General features: G+C 41.6%; 1 pseudogene; it reads left to right on the top strand.

Annotated features, from left to right (window-relative positions):
- Positions 1–507: 507 nt before the first annotated feature.
- LOC134912888 (5S ribosomal RNA) lies at positions 508–626 on the top strand (annotated as a pseudogene).
- Positions 627–5,663: the final 5,037 nt, after the last annotated feature.

Here is a 5,663-nt window from a genome sequence, read left to right as displayed (position 1 = left end):
TTTAGATCTTTTTCTATTTTTCATACCAGGTTTCGGGTTCCCTAATAGGATGTGTTAAACATTCATAACCCCATATTTAGCGGATTATGCACCAACTATATGAATTTGTTGGTCTATGTATGGTCATCATGTCTACACTCATCGTTTTTTCCTCCTTTTCTGTGGTACCTGCATGATACTTTTTACCGTCACCAAGACTCACCATATTGAAACATAACAGGTGACCGAAAGGAGATCAAGAGCATCTAATCAACTGTCCTCATAATACTTCTTAACTTTTTCACTACGTTCCTACTTTTCTTCCTTCCGTGAACTCTCATCCACGATTCTGGCGGACGTGTCACCTCAGGTACACGTCTCACCAGTCTAACGTGGACAGCAGATTCACATTTATCCATCTATCGTTACCCACCCAATTATATTACAGTCCTATCTTATTTTCTCTCCCGAGAAGGAATTTATCCTTCCGTTTCGGTGCACTCTCATTGGCGATGTAGGGTAAGTTCTCTCTACGACCATACCCCTACGTTCACGCCCAATCTCGTCCGATCTTGGAAGCTAAACGGAGGTGGGCTGGGTCAGTACCTAGACAGGTGACTGCTAGGGAATACCCGGTGAAGTAGGAAGATTTCCCTATGGTAATAACGCCAACAGCAGTATCACTACTTATACTTTATCCTACTACTCCTTTAATCTCCAAGTGATACGATTTACTTATCAATGATAGTGGCAAACTATTAGAATTGTACAACAGTGTGTGGGCTCTCCCACTCACTAATTCAATCCTATTTAGGGCCGCATTAATACAAACAAAGTTTGTACAGATCTTTGGCAGACGGAGGCAGCTTGAGATGTAGCTACCTTTCCAATATGCAATTATCCAGATATAATTAAGATCTGAACATTTCACATATTATTTTGGAATAAAAAATGTTTTTCTTTCAGACATATTTCTCGTGCTATATAATCATGGCTACTCATGTAGAATGTATCTTGTTTTGAGTTCTTATGTGTGGAAAAGAGTACAAGTTTAAAGATGACATTATAAAGCTGTAGGCTCATCACTTACTGTTCATCATTTAAGATAATAAATAAGAGTGCGCCCAAACAAGAGTCATACTTTCTCTCCCTGTATATATACTTTTGCTTGCCTTTTATGACTCTGGGCGCACCGCCATACGGACAGATAGGAATTTCAAAATATTATTGTCCATTTCTGGCTCTCAGACAATTCACCTTGTATTTTTGAATCTAGGTCTGTGCAGGATCAAAAACCTTTGTTTTTCATATCCACCAGTAACTCAGACTCAAAGTTCCTGCCATGAAGTTCGCTCCAAGATACGTGGGTCCGTATCCTATTGAAAGAGTGTTAAATCCTGTTTCTTATAAGGTGAAGCTGCCTCACTATTTGAAAATCCCCAAATGCCTTTCACATTTCTGTGCTAAAGCCTCTTGTACTAAATCGTTTTTTGGGAAGCTTTCCCTAAACCTTCCAAGGTTCAAGCCGCTCAAAATGAGGAATTCGAGGTTCATAAGATTTTTGACTCCCGCAAGAGGTATGGTCATCTCCAGTATCTCATAGATTGGGATATGGTCCGGAGGCAAGGGCGTAGCTACCATAGGTGCAGGCAGTGCAGCTGCTATGGGGCCCAGAGCTGAGAGGGGCCCACCTTCCCTGTCAAAGTTACATGTGTTATATACATTTTTTGCCGTTGGGTGGTACGTAGGGGTCCTTTCAAATTTTTTCCTTGGGGCCTGCAATATATCTAGGTATGCCTCTGGACCTGCTCATTGTATTGTGGTATAAAATGAACTGGAGGGCATTTTAATGTTATATAATATGAACCGGGGCACTGTAATGAGTTACAATATGAATGGGGAGCACTATATATCATAATGTGAATTGGTGGTACTGTGCGGCATAATGTGTACTGGCAGCTCTGAAATGTGACATAGGGTGAACTTAAGCACTACTCTGATTCATAAAAGAAACTAGAGCACTACTATGGTGGTTCAGAATATGAACTAGAGCACTACAACAGGGCATAAAATAAACAACTGCTGCAGCTAAGTGTCTCTATAGAAGCATTGGGATGGGGAGCCCTTCAAAATGTTGCTATGGGGCCCACAAAGTTCTGGCTATGCCCCTGTTTTGAACACATTATATTATCCAGGAGTGCAGATGCTATGGGGCCCAGAGCTGAAAGGGGCCCACCTTCCCTTTCACAGTCGAATGTGTTAACATACAGTTTTCACCATTAGGTGGTACAAAGTGGTCTGACATTCTTTTGCCTTGGGGCCTACACTATATCTAGCTATGCCCCTGGACCAGCTCGCTCATTGTAATGTGGTATAAAATTAACTGGAGGGCAATATAATGTTACATAATATGAACTGGGGCACTGTAATGTGGTAAAATATGAAGTGGGGGCACTCCAATGTGGCATAATATGACATGGGGGCACTGTAATGTGACATAATATGAACTGAGGACACTGTATGTCATAATGTGAATTGGGGGTACTGTGTTGCATAATGTACACTGGCAACCCTTCAATGTAACATAACATGAACTAGGGCACTACTATGGGGCATAACAGTAACTAGCCACTACTATGGTTCATAAAATAAACTAGGGCACTAATACGGGGCATAACAGTAACTACCTACTACTATGGTTTATAAAATAAACCAGAGCCCTATTATGGGGCATACCATTAACTAAGGCACTACTATGGTTCAGAAAATAAACTAGGGCACTAGTATGTGGCATAAAATTAACAACTGCTTCAAAGAGGTGTCCCTCTAGAAGCAGTAGGACAGGGGCCCCTTCAACAGGTTGCTATGGGGCCCACGAATATCTGGTTATGCCCCTGTCCGGAGGAGAGATTTTAACCCCTGGTATCCTGGTTCTGTTGTGGCCGCCCGGTGATCAGTTCTGTTATTGCAGTCCGTTGCTCTCAGTCCACCTGCCCTTCCCTTGCGGTTTAACCGCTGGATCCCTATCTGGTAGAGAGTCTCCGTTTGCTGACGGTGCTCTCAGCAATCCTTTCTTCAGCATCGATTACAAATCACAATCATCTGAATTGTATTTCCTAATTGATTTGAGCAACTTACATTTTGTTCAATTATGAGTCTTCATATCCTCAACTCAATCCGAGCGTGACAAATTATTTAACAATTCTTAAATCCTTTGGTACAGAGCCACAACCAACATAAATGAAGCATAGCTATATCCCACTGTCTAATAATCAGCCGGAACTTTGGAAATTTTCTGATTTTGTTCAGCATAAGCATATGGAGATGTATCAAACCTTTGTCGAAGTCAAAAATATTACATACACACCACATACAAACTCCAAACAGATGGGTCTCTGTTTGTGCATTTTGCGCATATACGGTAGCATACGCATTCGCACAGAGAAGCCACAAAGACATATACAACATATTCATACAACACATAGACAAAACATGTTTAGCATCATTATGTATTAAATTATATAATGGAGTTTAACATCAGATATATATGTATTATTGGAACGGAACAAGATAAACATATCATACTTAAGGTCAAAATGATCAGGAGAATGTGTGTGTTAATTTGATAGCTATGGGTAGATTGTAGCACATTGCAATGATTAGTTATGACACAATGTATGAATACAAAGGATTTCCTGAAGACACATGTGCCAGCAACCTAGGACAAAAGCCCTCACACTGACCTATAAACCGTCGAGATCTTGAGAGGTCTGGCCCCTGGACCAATGGAAGAAGATGAAACCCACTATTTTACTGTATAAAGGGACTCCAGGCAGCTCTCTCTCTCTGATACATTCTCATACATTCACACACACACACACCATTATCAGAAGTCTCCTACCCGAGGACTGGCTGCCTGGGACCAGAGAAACTAAGAGTATGTATATTGGGGGTAATTCCAAGTTGATCGCAGCAGGAAAATTTTTAGCAGTTGGGCAAAACCATGTGCGCTGCAGGGGGGGGGGGGGGGGGCAGATATAACATTTGCAGAGAGAGTTAGATTTGGGTGGGTGATTTTGTTTCTGTGCAGGGTAAATACTGGCTGCTTTTTTACACTGCAAATTAGATTGCAGATTGAACACACCCCACCCAAATCTAACTCTCTCTGCACATGTTAAATCTGCCTACCCTGCAGTGCACATGGTTTTGCATAACTGCTAAAAAATTTCCTGCTGCGATCAACTTGGAATTACTCCCTTTGGCTGTAACTGATTCTTTTGTAACTACAACTGCTTCTTGTGTAATTGTAACTTTGTAACCATATTTATATATATATTATAACTGAATGATATACTGTACATATGTTATGTTATATTGTATGCATACCCTTTTAATATCAAATATATACATCTCTGAGCGTTGGACCTCAGCCTACAATGTGTGCGATTGCTTGCTTTCTCTTCAGGGATATACTGTAGTGTTTGCAACGTACAGCGCACTTTTATCGTATATGGTAATAAGATGCGCCATGCGTCCGCAGCATATATTAACGCTGGCATTTGAAATATTTATTAGAAATACATGGAAATTTACACCTTCTAAAGAGAACAAGTGGAGAAATTACTCAATCAGATTTTAGCTATCATTTATCTAGTACATTCTAAAAAATGAGAGATACAAGCTTATTAGTTACGAGAGATGTGCACCGGAAATTTTTCGGGTTTTGGTTTTGGATTCGGTTCCGCGGCCGTGTTTTGGATTCAGACATGTTTTGGCAATACCTCCCTTAAAAAATTTTGTCGGATTCGGGTGTGTTTTGGATTCGGGTGTTTTTTTCCAAAAAACCCTCAAAAACAGCTTAAATAATAGAATTTGGGGGTAATTTAGATCCTATAGTATTACTAACCTCAATAACCATAATTTCCACTCATTTCCAGTCTATTCTGAACACCTCACAATATTATTTTTAGTCCTAAAATTTGCACCGAGGTCGCTGGATGACTAAGCTAAGCGACCCAAGTGGGAGTCACAAACACCTGGCCCATCTAGGAGTGGCACTGCAGTGTCAGAGAGGATGGCACTTAAAAAAATTGGCCCCAAACAGCACATGATGCAAAGACAAATTTAAAAAAAAAGAGGTGCAAGATGGAATTCTCCTTGGGCCCTCCCACCCACCCTTATGTTGTATAAACAGGACATGCACACCTTAACAAACCCATCATTTCAGCCACAGGGTTTGCCACACGACTGTGGCTGAAATGACTGGTTGGTTTGGGCCCCCACCAAAAAAATAAGCAATCAATCTCTCCTTGCTCAAACTGGCTCTACATAGGCAAGATGTCGACCTCATCATCATCCTCCGATTCCTCACCCCTTTCACTGTGTACACCCCCCTCCTCACAGAGTATTAATTCGTCCCCACTGGAATCCACCATCACAGGTCCCTGTGTACTTTCTGGAGGCAAATGCTGGTAAATGCCTCCACGCAGTGGCGTAACTAGAAATTTTTCTCCCCCAAGCCAAAAAATTCTTCGGCGCCCCCCCCCCCCCCCCCCCATCCCCCATAATTGGCACTAGTAAAGGGACAAGCATGCGCGTGCCGCAAAAAGGGGTGTGGCTTCGTTGAAATGGGCGTGATTTTGCATAAAGGGGCGTGGCATTGCAGGGGAAAACTGCCTTATACT

The sequence above is a fragment of the Pseudophryne corroboree genome, chromosome 4 (genome assembly GCF_028390025.1).
Source record: "Pseudophryne corroboree isolate aPseCor3 chromosome 4, aPseCor3.hap2, whole genome shotgun sequence".
Lineage (NCBI taxonomy): Eukaryota > Metazoa > Chordata > Amphibia > Anura > Myobatrachidae > Pseudophryne > Pseudophryne corroboree.
Note: the sequence above shows the minus strand (reverse complement) of the source record. Positions and strands in the feature narration are given on the sequence as shown.